This window comes from Haliotis rubra, unplaced genomic scaffold, assembly GCF_003918875.1.
Source record: "Haliotis rubra isolate DU_JTF1 unplaced genomic scaffold, ASM391887v1 Scf117, whole genome shotgun sequence".
NCBI classification, from domain to species: Eukaryota; Metazoa; Mollusca; class Gastropoda; order Lepetellida; family Haliotidae; genus Haliotis; species Haliotis rubra.
Window position 1 is genome coordinate 746,892 of NW_025765081.1, and position 16,003 is coordinate 762,894.

The 16,003-nt window shown below is 37.7% G+C and overlaps 1 protein-coding gene across 1 annotated transcript in view; it reads left to right on the forward strand.

Moving 5' to 3' along the window:
- The first annotated feature begins 5,645 nt into the window (after positions 1 to 5,645).
- Positions 5,646 to 16,003, forward strand: part of LOC124257471 (ras-specific guanine nucleotide-releasing factor RalGPS2-like) — a 78,916-nt gene continuing 68,558 nt past the window's right edge. Inside the window, exon 1 of the mRNA XM_046691584.1 lies at positions 5,646 to 5,791. The gene's annotated coding sequence lies outside the window, so the exon portion shown is untranslated. The remainder of the gene's footprint in view (positions 5,792 to 16,003) is intronic.

Here is a 16,003-nt window from a genome sequence, read left to right on the forward strand (position 1 = left end):
TGTTAGGAACATACAATATTGGTTGTTTCTTTTGCTGTTCAGTACAGGTTATTGTAAGAAAACGTTTATATTTTATATTTATTCATGTTCTATAGTAAGGGTAAATGAAACCTATGGGTCATTGCAAATCTCCGTCAAAAACGGTGTCTCTGACTCAGCCATATCACAGCGAGTGGAGTCCCACTGTAAACCACAGCGACTTGATTGATATGACCTCTTGGGGTGGAAGATTTAAAATGGGAATTTAAAAGTAAGTGTAGCAGGCATGCCATCTCTCATGTCCATGTCTCTGGGTCAAATATGATGGCTTTTCTCATTGAAAAGCCACTACTTGTGAAGATGGCCATATTGAGGCGATTGTTTTTCAAGCTGATGACAGACCAAAGATGTTTGAGACAAAGCTATTTCCGCGCTACGACCGTCGCATGTCTCGTTTAGGTGTGGGCCCAGTGACATGGACATAGATCGAGACTATTCTTACAAGTTTTCCAGTTTGACAAGATCACGAATGCATTTTCTGGCTATTAGCAACAGCGTTCATCTGTTGCGTCCCATTCGAGCGTCAGGATCTGAAGAACGGAGACTTGAACGTCAACGTCATACTAGTAGTTTTACGGGTATATATCCAAGATATGCATGCTTGAGTGTGTTTTCCAACATTCAAAGTGACATTCAACACCGACGTGATGGAAGGTGCAATACACGTGTAGTGAGTGCCAACCTGTGAGTATGGTTTTAAAGATTTTGCAGCTGCTTTTAGCAATATCCCATTTGTAAAAGGCTGCAATATCACCCGACAGGGGACACCGGATTACTGGATAGGGCCTGGGAGTCCATTCACCTGTCTCAAATAGTACCCGGATGTGCCTATGCCTAAACAACAACACTGTACAAATAAGCGGATGTGATGGGCTTATCTGAAGATCATGCCCCACGATGCAGAAATCAATCCACTGCTCCCAAAACGTCATCAGTCAGACCATCCAGTCAGTCACAACCATACCCATCGTGCTGAACTATGGTTTACTACTTAGGTACCCGCCTATTGGCCTATCTTTCTAACAACCCGACGATACGGTTAGAATTGGGTCTTCAGTAACCCATGCTTGTCGTAGGAGGCGAATAACGGGATCGGGTGGTCAGACTCGCTGACTTGGACGGTTGACACACAAGCGTGTATACCTGATAATGGTGTTAATGTTGCATCACGAACATTCCTCCCATTACATCAACACACAAATTCAAATAACCTTTGGAATATTTCTAAAATGGAAAAAATGAGGAGAGACAATCCCTTTGCAATTAATTGAAAAATGTGATTTTGAAAATTGCTGTTGAATTTCAGGCGATATGTTTTCGTTTATCATTTCCAAGAAGTATATGGAAGAAAATTTTCAAAAGCATACCCAGAATTAGCGTTGAAACACTAAAAGTAAGGCTCGTCAAGGATTAAAGATGCATTTGCATGAGGAATTATTACTTTACAAACACTGTGAGTTATGTGAAGCCCACGTAAAGGATCACAACGTGTCCGTTTGTAGAACGCCCTGATGATGATGTTAAAGGAAAACAGAAAACCAAAACAACTACCTGACCTTTGAATTACGTTTGTCTAGATTTTCAAAATTTGCATTCACCATATGAATTTAGTTATAGCCACTCCGGCACAAATGGTGCCTCAGCATGGACCTCTGGGTAAAAGGGTGAATTATATCCTAATGTAATATACTACATTACTGAAGGATATTGTATTGTGTCAACAGTGGACCTCATCTGATCCCGTCCGAAAGAAAAACAACATCGTTAGTTGCTCTCAGCTGCAAAATACAAGACGTCAGCTATATGCGTGCGCCCTCTATATCAAAGTAAACTCACCCAATAGATTTGATGGCTCACAACTTTGAAACCCGTATACCAGTATCTGGATTAACATTATGTTCCACAAATAATGAAATGATCTTATTTATGAATATACATCTACAAAATAAACCCTAGCCTGTCTCACAGTCCCTGGTCCACGTTATGATCCCCACTGCCTAGCTCCTCCTGCAATGCTAAAGCCCTAAATGGAAGCCAAGTCTAGATTTCACCTGTTTCAGGCCTGAATCACCTTAACACCCTGGGGAATCTTTTTCAATTTTTAATGGGTTTATTTGTTACTATCAAAATTATATATTCGGGGACAAAGCGTTGGTCTAAATAAATCAAATTCTTTTAATTGCAGGAACTGTGGTAATCGAGACTGGAATTCGATTTTATTTTTTCAATATAATATTTATCCATCTCCAATCAAACCGATATCCAGGATCATATCAAACTTAGCAAACATATTGTACGACATCGGGCATTGATTGTAATAATAGCTTTTATATGCCACAAAATCCATTTTATCGACGTATTTGACATACATTTTCAGTGAACACAAAATCCGAAAATATTATATGTAGTATATGAACGTTAATATTTTTACTTCAAAATATATCATTGTTGTTATTGTTTATATTAAAGTATATGCAACAGCATTATATTTTTAAGCAGGCCTGTTAAAAGTAAAGAGTAATGGTTTTGCTTTTCAGAAGATTCTGCAAACGTCTGAACTTGGTCTATTTACGGTGACCCCCAGTCTGTCTGAAGCCCTGAATCAGTCTTATAAACCGTGATATGGTGGCATCCGAGGGCGTTGGCAACAGCATTGTATGTTGACCCTATCTGCAACATCCTAATGACTCTTTCCCTTTCTTCCGCTGTTAATCGTGGCATATTTCTCGTGCTTGTGTATCATATCATCCATTCTAGGCTCTCTTTATACCCTATAGAATCATTCTACACGTGGAATTGACAACGATCATTTTCGGTGTTCCTAACCACTTTTTCACAATATCAAAGACACGTTGTACTTGTTTTCACTAATGCAAATCAGCAGGAAATGTTTTAAAAGACTGAAATCATAGGTGATGCTTTTACAATTTTACACACTCTACAACAGTTGTTTCTTGTTTTAATAATTGAAAAATGGTGACTTTAAATGGTTTATCTCTGTCTTAAGCAGAATTATATGTCACCCTTTCTTTTGGACATCTAACTCACTGTTATTGGTTTATTTCGGCATGGTCGAAAATTGGACAATTTAACTCTTCTGAAAACGATGCAGTTCACCTAAATATGAATGCGTTTGAGAATTTGGTTCGTGATTTTCATAAAGCTGTATTTCTAACATATTTTTGTATTTAAGAAATTAATAGATGGTTGGAGGGTAACGTTTCTTTTGGCGTTTAGCGTAGGAACAGTCTTTTACCAGCTACGGTAATCCATTAATTAATTAATCTATTGGAAATGTGGCTTTACCGGCTACAGCCATGTAATTGAAATGTGGCCTTCCTGACAATAGTCATTTTTAAAATGTGGCTTTCCCGGTCTGACACCCATTGTTCTAGCCCTGTCACGCGTCGGCGAAGGTGTTATACCTGATAATGGTGTTAATGTGTGCATCACGAACATTCCTCCTTACGTCATTGCTTTTACATTAGCTCATGCAAATTCAACAACCTTGGAATATTTCTAAAAATGGAAAAATCAGAGGAAAGACACTTCCTTTGGCAATTAGTTGGAAAAAATGTGATTTTGAAAATTGCTGTTGAATTTCAGACGATTTTTATTCGTTTACTTCGAAGAAGTATATGGAAGAAAACTTTCAAAAGCATACCCAGAATTAGCGTTGAAACACTAAAAGTAGGCTCGTCAAGGATTAAAATATATTTATGAGGAATTATTACTTTACAAACACTGTGAGTTATGTGAAGCCCACGTAAAAGGATCACAACGTGTCCGTTTTTGTGAACGCCCTGACGATGATGTTAGAGGAAAACAGAAAAAAAAACACCATTAACTGACGTTTGAATTACGTTTGTCTAGATTTTCAAAATTTGCATTCACCATATGAATTTAGTTATAGCCACTCAGGCACAATGGTGCCTCAGCATGGACCTCTGGGTAAAAGAGTGAATTATATCCTAATGTAATATACTGCATTACTGAAGGATATTGTATTGTGTCAACAGTGGACCTCATCTGATCCCGTCCCAAAGAAGACAACATCGTTAGTTGCTCTCAACTGAAAATACAAGACGTCAATATATGTGTGCGCCTCTATATCAAAGTAAATTCATCAAGTGGATATGACGGCTCTGACTTTGAAACCCGTATACAAGTATCTGGACTAACATTATGTTCCACAAATAATGAAATGATCTTATTTATGAATATACATCTACAAAATAAACCCTAGCCTGTCTCACAGTCCCTGATCCACGTTATGATCCCCACTACCTAGCCCTCCCTGCAATGCTAAAGCCCTAAATGAAGCAAGTCTAGATTTCCCAGGTTCAGGCCTGAATCACCAACACCCTGGGGCTCTTTTTCAATTTTAATGGGTTTATTTGTTACTATCAAAATTATATATATTCGGGGACAAAGCGTTGGTCTAAATAAATCCAATTCTTTAATTGCAGGAACTGTGGTAATCTAGACTGGAATTCGATTTTATTTTTCAATATAATATTTATCCATCTCCAATCAAACCGATATCCAGATATATCAAACTTAGCAAACATATTGTGACATCGGGCATTGATTGTAATAATAGTTTTTATATGCCACAAAATCATTTTATCGACGTATTTGACATACATTTCTCTGTGAACACAAAATCCGAAAATATTATATGTAGTATATGAACGTTAATATTTTACTTCAAAATATATCATTGTTGTTATTGTTTATATTAAAGTATATGCAACAGCATTATATTTTTAAGCAGGCCTGTTAAAAGTAAAAGAGTAATGGTTTGCTTTTCAGAAGATTCTGCAAACGTCTGGAACTTGATAAGATATATAGTATTGCTTCTAGTATTAATGTCCATGCTCATTCTATTTAATGTAGGTTAAAAATCCAAAATACAACTTTTTTACTCAAACACATATTGATCAATATACCCCGCCGCCATTTAATAACTGTCATTGACGTTGAGGTTCATTTATCCCCAGTGTGGCCTGGTTCAGAAATAGAGCCGTGAGGTTAGACAGTGAGAGTATGGTTTTACGCCGCTTTTAGTAATATTCCAGCAACATCATGGCGGGGGACACCAGAAATTGGCTTCACACATTGTACCCATGTGGGGAATTGAACCCGGGCCTTCGGCGTGACGAGCGAACGCTTTGACCACTGGGCTACCGAGTTAGACAGTATAACTCGGGCATAAATATTCATTTGAAAGAATATTCAAACGATCAGAACGCGGCGTAAAACCATATTCATTCACACACTCTAACGATCAGAATTTCAACATGAACTCTTTAAATTATCATTTGAACGCCCATTACAGCACGAACAAATAATATTTTAACTGACCGAGTCTTCGTAAAAGATGTGGTTCTTATTTCATGTCGGTTGGTCCATTGTATCACCTTATTCTTTAATGAATGTATTACACGGTCTTCAAAACATCGGGGGAAATCTATCAGAACTTTGAGTGCTATAACTAACTCTAATCTTTAAAAGAACAATATATGTTGTTGGGAAGTAGTATCGCTCTTCAACGATGGAGAGTGGAAAATGTTGAATGACAACAATTGGTGACGTCATCGATTGTAGTGCACATTGAACCGCGGCGCCACTTCGTTGTCGTTGATTTCGGGAGCTTTCAGTTGAATTCTGCATAAAGTATTGAGTGCATTTAATTTCCTGACTGCGCTTGGATTTTTGAAGCCTGGTGCTGATATTTTATGCATGAAAGGTAAGATTTCATGCCCCTTACTTCGCACTGACACAATATGCATGGCAATAGGTGGAGTGACAGATGGACGAATTTTGTTGATTTTCGTGAAAATTTACATGAATTATAATACATTTGCTCTCCAATATTTAAGACACTGATTTTCAAGGTGAAAATCGCCATTGATGGTTAAGTCACCATCGGAACAAGCGTATAGTATTTTCCTATTTTAACAAGTAATTTTACGTTATATTCTAGAAATGAAATTGCTTCAAATCAGATTATCGACACTAGAAATTTTACGTTCTGGCGGTTTATTATATTATCAGCATTGAAAGACACATTACCTAATTGACTTCCTTTAAGAACAAAAATAACGACTGGGAAATGTCTAAGTTGGGGATCCTGATCAACACCAACACCGTATATGTTAATGGGATACGCGTTATGAACAGGGATGTAAACACAACGTGGTCTTACATATGTCACATGTTTTCAAAATCAATGATTTGAGTATCCAGTCATTTGACTAAACTTAACTGTTGGTCATTACTTATGATTGTCATTTTGATTTAACTTCATTTATGAAATATGTCAAGTGTTATACATTTGTTTTTTTTATGTCTTTATCATGTTTTATATATTGTGGAAGTGTGTTTGTGGCTGAAATAGAGCTCCTGTGATTATTCAGATCAGGTCAATTTAGTAGAGTTGTCAGAATCAAACAATATAATCACAAAGGAATCTGAAATTGAGCTAATGAGCCACAGAGTTATGGCTTATTCATAAGCCCAATTAACTCATTTAGTTATTACAATTCACTTAACACCAATACCTCATGGCTCTAGTTTAAGAAAGTCGTATATGCTGCGTTGCTTTCATATATTTGTTCAAAGGCTTTTTATGTCATAATGATGCTGTTCATATTGCTGAGTGTGAAGTAAAACTAAACTCACTCACTGTTCAAATTACCATCCCATGACATAAAGTATCCTTACATTACATAACATTCAATCTATCATGATGGTCAATCCATGCTTATTATCGATCAGTGAAAACGTTTCTTACAATGAGTCTGATAAAACACAATTGTGAGAAAGTGAAAACAGCTATGGGTGTTTTAAACAAAATAAAACAATTTCCCTGTTACAAATTGAAACTGTAAGTGAACACAAACACTAGCATTATTTTCTTCCTTCCCTTTTGGAATACAAAATCGATTTGTTCATATTCCCAGCAGCTCAGAGGAGTAAAGACTCGTAGAACCATTCAAAACATTTTCTGAATATGTAGCCATGTGTGTGATTTTTTGTAAATATCCATGGTATGTCTGTCTTGTTTCTGCTTTATGTCTGATCTACTTTTCAAATTGTTATTTGTACTTTAACATTTCAATCGTCTATACAAGATGTGTTAAAGACACTATGACAGTTTGACACCAAGGTGATGTGCACCCATCACATATCATGAGATGTTCAAGAGTTGCTTCCCTTTATTCCAGCAAATAAATGCTTCTCATTGTTGAACAAATTTCCTGTATCAGTATAAGTAGACATAAGTTACATTTTTTCCAGTGGAGTAATAATTCAATCTTTCATGCAGGTTAAATGATTCATAGATCGAAGTAGTCAATACAGAGTCGTCTCCCTTTCCCTTGTATCACTACGTTATGTATCTACTTAAAACATGTGTTGCCTGGAAATGGAAATATGTGCATTAAAATGAATACACAAACAATATTTTGGTACCTTGTAGTCATTTACGTAAGTTTCAGTGAGAGTTGTAGATAAGCTGCATTGTGCATAAATCTGCATAATAGATAACTACAGCCCACTTAACTAGTTCCTTGAATACAATATGCTTGATTGTTTACAAAACAAACAGTGGCATTAGAACTTAGTACGCCGAGGGCTGTGGGGTAGCCTAGTGGTTAAAGCGTTCGCTCGTCACGCCGAAGACCCGGGTTCGAATCCCCACATGGGTACATTGTGTGAAGCTCATTTCTGGTGTCCCCCGCCGTGATATTGCTGGAATATTGCTAAAAGCGGCGTAAAACCAAACTCACTCACTCACTCACTTAGTACGCCATCACCCATCGTGGCCTTTTCAGCTTGCTTACCTGTATGTGTTTTCTGATCTTTATTTACGAATCAAATACAGATGTCATATGTGTACATCATACATGATACATAAACTCTCCTGTGACTACTGCATAAGTGCTGCGTATCACTTAGTGTATCCTTGTATCTGTAGTGGACAGTAGTGACCTCACGTGACCTGGGACATCACATGGACAGATGCAAATTAGAAGTCACCTGAAGCAACTTCTCAGCAGAATTGTGTTGATAAAAGGTTCAGACATTGTGACATGAAAATATATTGGGATACCCAAAGGAAAGTCTCAGTGTACAAAGTGAATGATAATATGTGGGTAAATCAGCTGATGATATGTGTTAATATTTCATCATACAGGGTATTTGAGGTATCATCATCCACCTGAAAACATCCAAATTTGTGTGCCAATTTTGCGTTTGGGCCCCTAATTCTTACATGCAGCAACATTCTATGATGTTATATACTATACAGTACTAGTAACCTTGTTACAGTGTAGTGACAGAGTCGCTACTCCCATTCAACCTTTACGGGCAACACAAAAATATGGCAGGGGTGGAAATAACCCATTGCCCGACGTCCGAGTCCAGTGTTTTTTCTGTCGGGCAAGCAAATTTGTATATCACACTGTACCGGTGTACCGGTGTCCAGTTGACTTTCCAATGTTTATTATGTTGTTTATTTAAAAAATCAGCAAGAAAACGGTTGATATAGTGGGAAAATAATCAGGGCAAGTGACTTTACATGTGCCACTGTACCGGAGTACACTAGCAATTTTAAAGTTATTTCCACCCCTGTATGGTATTGGCACCTTGTTAGTTGTAGATCCAGAATCTCTGTGTTTCCATGGTAACCAGTTAGTGACAGAATGGTACTGTTTCTTTCCACAGTTTGAAAATGGTAGAATATTTGTTTGAATACAAGATATAATTTGTTATAAACTGACAAAGCCATCATCCTTGAATGGTTAGGCCATTCACCCAGTAGTCCTGAGTTCTCAGGGGGAGAGAAACCTTTCAAAGTATCCCACTAGACCACTGGACCAGTGAGTGGACAATAATTAGTGGTCCTGTCTGTACTTTACTGGTCCAAAATAACATTTGCAGATTTACTTTTAAAATTCACTGGCCAGCAGTCCTACTGCAAACTTATCATGTAGTGGTCCTGATGAATTTTTACTAGCCAAGGACCACAGGACCAGCGTAAATTTCGCACACTGAGTTCTAATACAGTAAGCGACCCATCCTTGGGTACACTGGGTATATTTCAGTGTTTATCCCCAAATTTGCACAAACCGTCAGTACAATATTCCAAATTTGAATAAGACGTATCCCAATTCAGTGCCTGATTATGAACTTATGTTACATTATACAACAAGATGGCTGATTGTATTCTTCTTACGACAGAAATAATAAAAAGAAAAGGGTTTAATTCTTGGTTTGATATTGCATTGAATACAAAGTTAACAGGTTAAAATTCCTCTGTATGGGAAGAAAGAAAAAACTTACAAACACTTTTGTTTTCAGACAAAGTTGTTTGGTGTCAATTTTAAGAATCCCTGATTTAATTGAAATTAAATAATCTTAAATACTTCAATAAAGTGCATGTGCTAAACATGATTGTCAGTTTTAATCAATTATGGTATGCATTTAGTGACAGGATCACAGACAAACAAGTATAGTGGGTGAGTATAGCAATATTTTGCCAATATCACGGCAAGGGACACCAGAAATGGGCTTCACACATTGTACTTGTGGGGAATCGAACCGGGTCTTCGACATGACGAGCTGATGTTTTAACCACTAGGCTACCCCACCGCTCACCGACAAGTGTAAACATATAGGCTGCAATAGTCTAGCTAATTTAGTTACCATGGCAACTAAACTTTTCAGTTGGTGGCCAGTACTTGTCAGTTGACATCACCTTGCTCTTGTATAAATCCTGCTTCTGGCTTGATAGTACTAAATGTGTGAATTAATGATAAGGCCAGACCAATTATATTTCTTGTTTTACAGAATTTTGTCCTCAGAAAACCTAAAGGCAAGAGGGAAATATAAATAAAAATCACCAGTCAAAGTAATATTCCTTCTAAATACTAAAAGTGTTTTACTTTTGGCATTTTATGAAGTTAGTATGGGGCAAAAAAACAATCACCAAATTTTGTTTTGTAAGTTTACATTTTTGGCCAATAAAAACAATAGGATTTTATTTTGGGAGTGGGGAAAATTAATTTTTATTTTGTTTTCTTATTCTTGAAAAAATATGACCGGCGGATCCGTAAAACAAGAAGAAAAAAAATGGTCTGGCCAAATAAAGTAAAATGAATTTTGATTTATTCAATTAACGTGCAGAGAAGGTGGGCTTTTGTGTATAGCTTGTCAGTTCTACGTGTAAACCGTATGTTACTGACTATAGTTAAAGGTTTGGCTTCATACAGTTTCGTCTGGTTCTTTTATTTTCATATTGACTCCCTGAAAAAAATTTAACGGGCCTGTACTTTAAGCTATGAAGCATGACATATGATAAAAGGAGTTATCAAGTTTGTCACGTACTGTTGTCAATGTGAATTGACGCAAACATAAATTGCAAACATTTGTTTTTTTTAATCTTACTGGAATAATGATGTCGGTGTTGATATTTCGGGTCAACGAGTACCTACTCTCAGCTCGTCATATGAGCGAAATATTCTCAAGCACGATGTTAAACCCAATTTCACCTCACCTCACCTACTCTCAGCTATAAACTCTACATTTGTCCCATATTATGTCCAGTTGCTAGAGGTGTAATGATACGAGGCGAGGCACGATACGATACATGGCTCTAATATAATATGGGTGTGATACAATTCAGTTCATATCCAGACACAGTAGGGGCGGTGGGGTAGCCTAGTGGTTAAAGCGTTCGCTCGTCACGCCGAAGACCCGGGTTCGATTCCCCACATGGGTACATTGTGTGAAGCTCATTTCTGGTGTCCCCCGCCGTGATATTGCTGGAATATTGCTAAAAGCGGCGTAAAACCAAACTCACTCACTCACTCACTCACTTAGTACGCCATCACCCATCGTGGCCTTTTCAGCTTGCTTACCTGTATGTGTTTTCTGATCTTTATTTACGAATCAAATACAGATGTCATATGTGTACATCATACATGATACATAAACTCTCCTGTGACTACTGCATAAGTGCTGCGTATCACTTAGTGTATCCTTGTATCTGTAGTGGACAGTAGTGACCTCACGTGACCTGGGACATCACATGGACAGATGCCCATTTCTGGTGTCCCCTGCCGTGATATTGCTGGAATATTGCTAAAAGCGGCGTAAAACCGTACTCAGTCAGTCAGTCAGTCCAGACTCAGTACTTTTATTTCATAAGTTCATGTTTTCTTCCTTATAACAAGTGAATCACAACCCTGAATGTATTTAAATCTCATATAGCAAAGATGGGATATTGTAAGGGAGGAACATAGTTTGGTGATTCTGCTGTTGATCCATCCTGGAAATATCAGAGAATTTGCATAAACTTGATCTAGAACAGCTTCTGTTATTATTCACGTGTATTTTTCATCGATATAACTTGTTATGAATCGTATGTGTTGCAATACAGGAATTGTTATTTGATGTATGCCCGCATGAAGATCCGGGTTAGAATATTGATCTTCAGCGGATGTCATCGCTGACTTGGTTGATACATGTCATCGGGTCCCCAATTGCGCAGATCAATGCTCATGCTGTTGATCACTGGATTGTCTGGTCCAGACTCTATTATTTACAGACCGCCGCCATATAGCTGGAATATTGCTGAGTGCGGCGTAAAACTAAACTCACTCACTCATATTTGATGTATTGTATCGGAAGCCTTGTATCGTGATACAATACTGTATTGCTGTATCGTTACACAACTAGCAGTCGCGTACACTTCCATCTTTCCATCCCAGTTAAAATACTATCAGTATTATAATGATAAAATGTAGTGTGAGCGAGTTTAGTTTTACTATGAGTTTAGTTTTACTGCAGACTCAGCAATATTCCAGCTATAAGGTGGCGGCCTGTACATAATCGAGTCTGGACCACACAATTCTATGATCAACAGCATGAGCATCGATCTATGCAATTAACCTCAACTCAACCAAAGTTGAGTTAGGATACGCTGACATGTGTCAACCAAGTCAGCGAGCCTGACCTGATCCCGTTAGTCACCTCTTACGACACGCATGGGTTACTGAAGATAAATTCTAACCCGGATCTTCACAGGTCGTAAACTGTAACTTAATTAATAATTGATTGATAAATAAAAATAATATACATGCTCACTGCATTTGTCGAAATGTGACCATCTTCACTTTGAGACGAGACATAGACTGTCACCTTGTGCTATCAACAACAACCTGTTATTTTGATATTCAAGGAGAACCTACTGGTCTATACCAAGACAATCCTGTGACATTTGTGATCGTGTGGGTGTAGAGGCTTGGTCTACTCCTTGTTACCTGTCCAACGTCGTCTACCTGGCTGCTGTGTTTGAAGTATACAGGTGTGCTGTGCGTCAGTGTTGAGTGATGGACAAAGGGTGTTAGATTTATTCTGATTTATACTGCAGGAAATGAGATACAACTGGTTTAAGCCATGAGAGCAAGAAGCTAGTAAGCTGACTATCTCACTGGTTCCGGAGCAGTTGAGTTCAACTCAAGGGCATTTGCATAGTTTTAACTTGTTAGAGACATAATGACCTGTCAGCTCTATCCTACAGCTCTGTTAAATTGGCAGTGATTGTCAAAATATGCTTTGGGATAAGGACAATCTTTATGAATGATTGTATCGGTGTCAAGCAAGTATGATACTTGCTTGACAAAGATACAAGACTCTGTATCAAAACGTCACATCACCTGAATAAAGAATTTGTTCATCCATAAACTTTTGTCCCTATCTGACTCTCCAACTTAAATATACATGTACCACTCAAATAAGCTAAAATATGCTTTGTCATTCACCTTCAGTTTCCATTTCAGAACTTAGATTGCACAAGCTCTCACTGGAATTAAGATTTTGGAAGTTTAATTGTTCTTGTGGTTTCAGAGAAGCAAGATCAATTATTCTGAACGCATGCTTGATTTTGTTTTCGGATTCTAGAACAAAAGTTGCAAAAGATGTTGATTAAAGTTGCCTTGTGAAACTTGTATTTCATCTAAATATGTCAGTATCAGCAGCACCATGGGAATGCGAAAACTGTCAGTGTCGCTGTGTGTTAAATTATGCATGAATATTATGCTCCTTGACATAATTGATAAAGGAGTAAGAATATTTTCCAAAACGTCGTGTCCATCAAAATAAAGAAGTTGACATCCATAAATTCTTGCCTTTCACTTCTAAATGCTGTTCAAAGACCGTCACACTAGTTGTAAAGAATTTGGCGTCCCTCATATTCAACAAGCAATACTTGTGTATCATGTGACATGCGTACCATGATACATGTTGTATCATGAAATGCTCTATCGTTTCAAACCTAACAGGATTTGCAGGTCAATTTTGCTTTTAAACTTCTTAGACATATTGAGTAAGTGTTTGATTACCAATGACTTTATTTTGAAACAGACATGTGAAGATTCAGGTTAGAATTGGTCTTCAGCAACCCATGTTTGTACTTAGACTAACAGGCTCGCTGACTTGGTTGACACATGTCATGGTATCCCAATTGCGTTGATCGATGCTCATGGTGATAATCACTGGTTTGTCTGGTCCAGACTCAATTATTTACAGACTGACAGTCAGCTGGAATAATACTGAGTGCGGCGTTAAACAACAAACAAACAAACAAAAGTTTGAAACATAAAACTCTACCATAGCAGGTTTGGGTTGCTTAGAGTTCAAAATTTGTCTGTGCCAATAGCTTTTCAATCTACTTGAACCTGTAACTAGGCATCAGTTTGGATTGACTATGGTAACTATTGACTTTTATTTTTGAAACTGATCCCACCAAAACAAATGTTACGGCTTACAACAGACCCCTGGCTGAAGTCACAGACTGAACATAACTAGTATACGTAGAGTAACAAATAAAGGAACACAGGAAAATTCAATTGTTCTTTATTATTTTCCAGTTTTCATCACCACAGCGCGCTATTCATAGCTGGTGATGGAAACTAGAAAACATTAAAGGAACGCTTGAAGTTTTGTTAGTTGATAAGTTTGTCTTGATACTGCTGTAATTTGTGGCTTTGTGGTGTAGTTTTCTTTTGGTATGGATAGTTGTACTGTAACTTGCTGTTGTCGTGATTGACTAAGGCTTAGTCTCTGAATATATATAATTTTGATAGTAACAAACAAGCCCATTTATATTGAAAAGGAGCCCTAGGGAGACCAGAGATTCAGAACCTGAGGAAATCTAGACTTGCTTTATTTAGGGCTTTAGCACTGCAGAGAGGGCTTGGCAGTAGGGAAATTAATGTGGTTCAGGGACTGTGAGACAGACTATTGTCGTGTCTCCAAGAGACGTTTTTCTGATTGTAAACTGAAGTAATTTAGAAGAGCATTTAGAGTATGCATTATGAAATAACATGAGAATTCAGGTTGTACCTTGACTTGCAAACATGGGGGTCCAGGGGACCCCCAATTATTATTTCTAGGGGTCTTTGCTCAGGCAATGTGAGGGTACTGTGAAGTAACGGTGTAGAGAACTGTACGTTTTGATATTTTCTTTAGAGCTTGGAATGAATCATTCATCATTGCCTACTGTACTTGAAGAGTGTCTTTCCAGACTCATCTCCAGCGCTTGTGAGTGGCACATGCCAGAAACTAGCGCTATCTAAATGTATTTATGTATGTATATGGACTGGTGGATGAAATAATGCAAGTAACTGCTCTGAAAGAAACAACCAAACACACAAAGTCATAGATGTGTTTTGGGTACAGTGAATAATATTGTGCGTCCTTCAGGATGCAGTGAATTTGTTTTCAGCATCCATTCTCTTCATTTACATGTACTGGACGCACATTTGCGTGTCGCATAAAACCCTGAGAATTAGATTAAGTATGTTAAGCTGAGAAAACAAAGTTTGCATAGAGTAGCAATCTCTCTTTCACTAATTGGTAACTCACTGCCGCAGAGGCAGGGTCAAGGTCACCAAAGATAACAAACTGTGAGATGGCCCTCTGCAGGTTCACCAAATTACCAATAAATGTTTGAACAGTTAAGTGAGCTATTTATGTTCGTTTATCTACATTTCTCACACATTTCACACATCCTAGATGCCAAGGTCATTCAGATGTCATCCACTCATTAAACCAGTCGGTGCAGTAATAAGAGCATGGAGTTGGTCATTAAGAATTCATACTTGATGCGTTTGTTCTACTGCAGCTGCAGAATGTCGGCTTGGCAACCAGTTTAGTTACATGATGATGTGACAGATTTAATCTCTAAAGCAGGAACACTTTTTTTCTGATTATGACTGAAACTAGAAACTAGGATCATGTATGTATTATTTGATCGAAAGGATATAGAGCCCTGCACAATATGCACTTACACACACATTTAGATTTTATCAGTTACTATTCCAGTCAATTTTTGATGTCATTAAACGTCCGACCGCTGTAAATTCATTCCCTTTTCATTAGATTTTCATGAAAATTTGAGATCGTTGATGACACTGGCAGATAATGAATTTTAAGAAAAGTTTTAATTTTTTTCATGACACTGTTCGTGCCAAACGTATCGATCAACAGAAATAGATTTTGGTTGTGAGCGGACATCAAAGGGTGTACACCAGTATTCAAGGCAGCTAAAGTCCACCATTAATCTAAATGGAGGGACGTTACAAAAATGAATGGTACCCAGTCACCTTTGGTGAAAGATACTGTTAGGAGTAGCGAATTGGATCCAGGCAATCAGGCCATAGCTGTATATTACAATGACCTCAGTGAAACTTTAAAGAGAAAGTCAATACTCATTTCTTAACAGCTTAAATAAACGATCACATCAACTTGATCCGGATTGAGTGTTCTGATGTATAAATGTGATCAAGCCTTGCCTTGCATAAACATCCTATTAAAGCAGGAAGCATGAAGCACATATAGCGTGGCACCCATGTGAATGGCAGATCTGCTGGTTCCCTTGTGCTGTGACTAT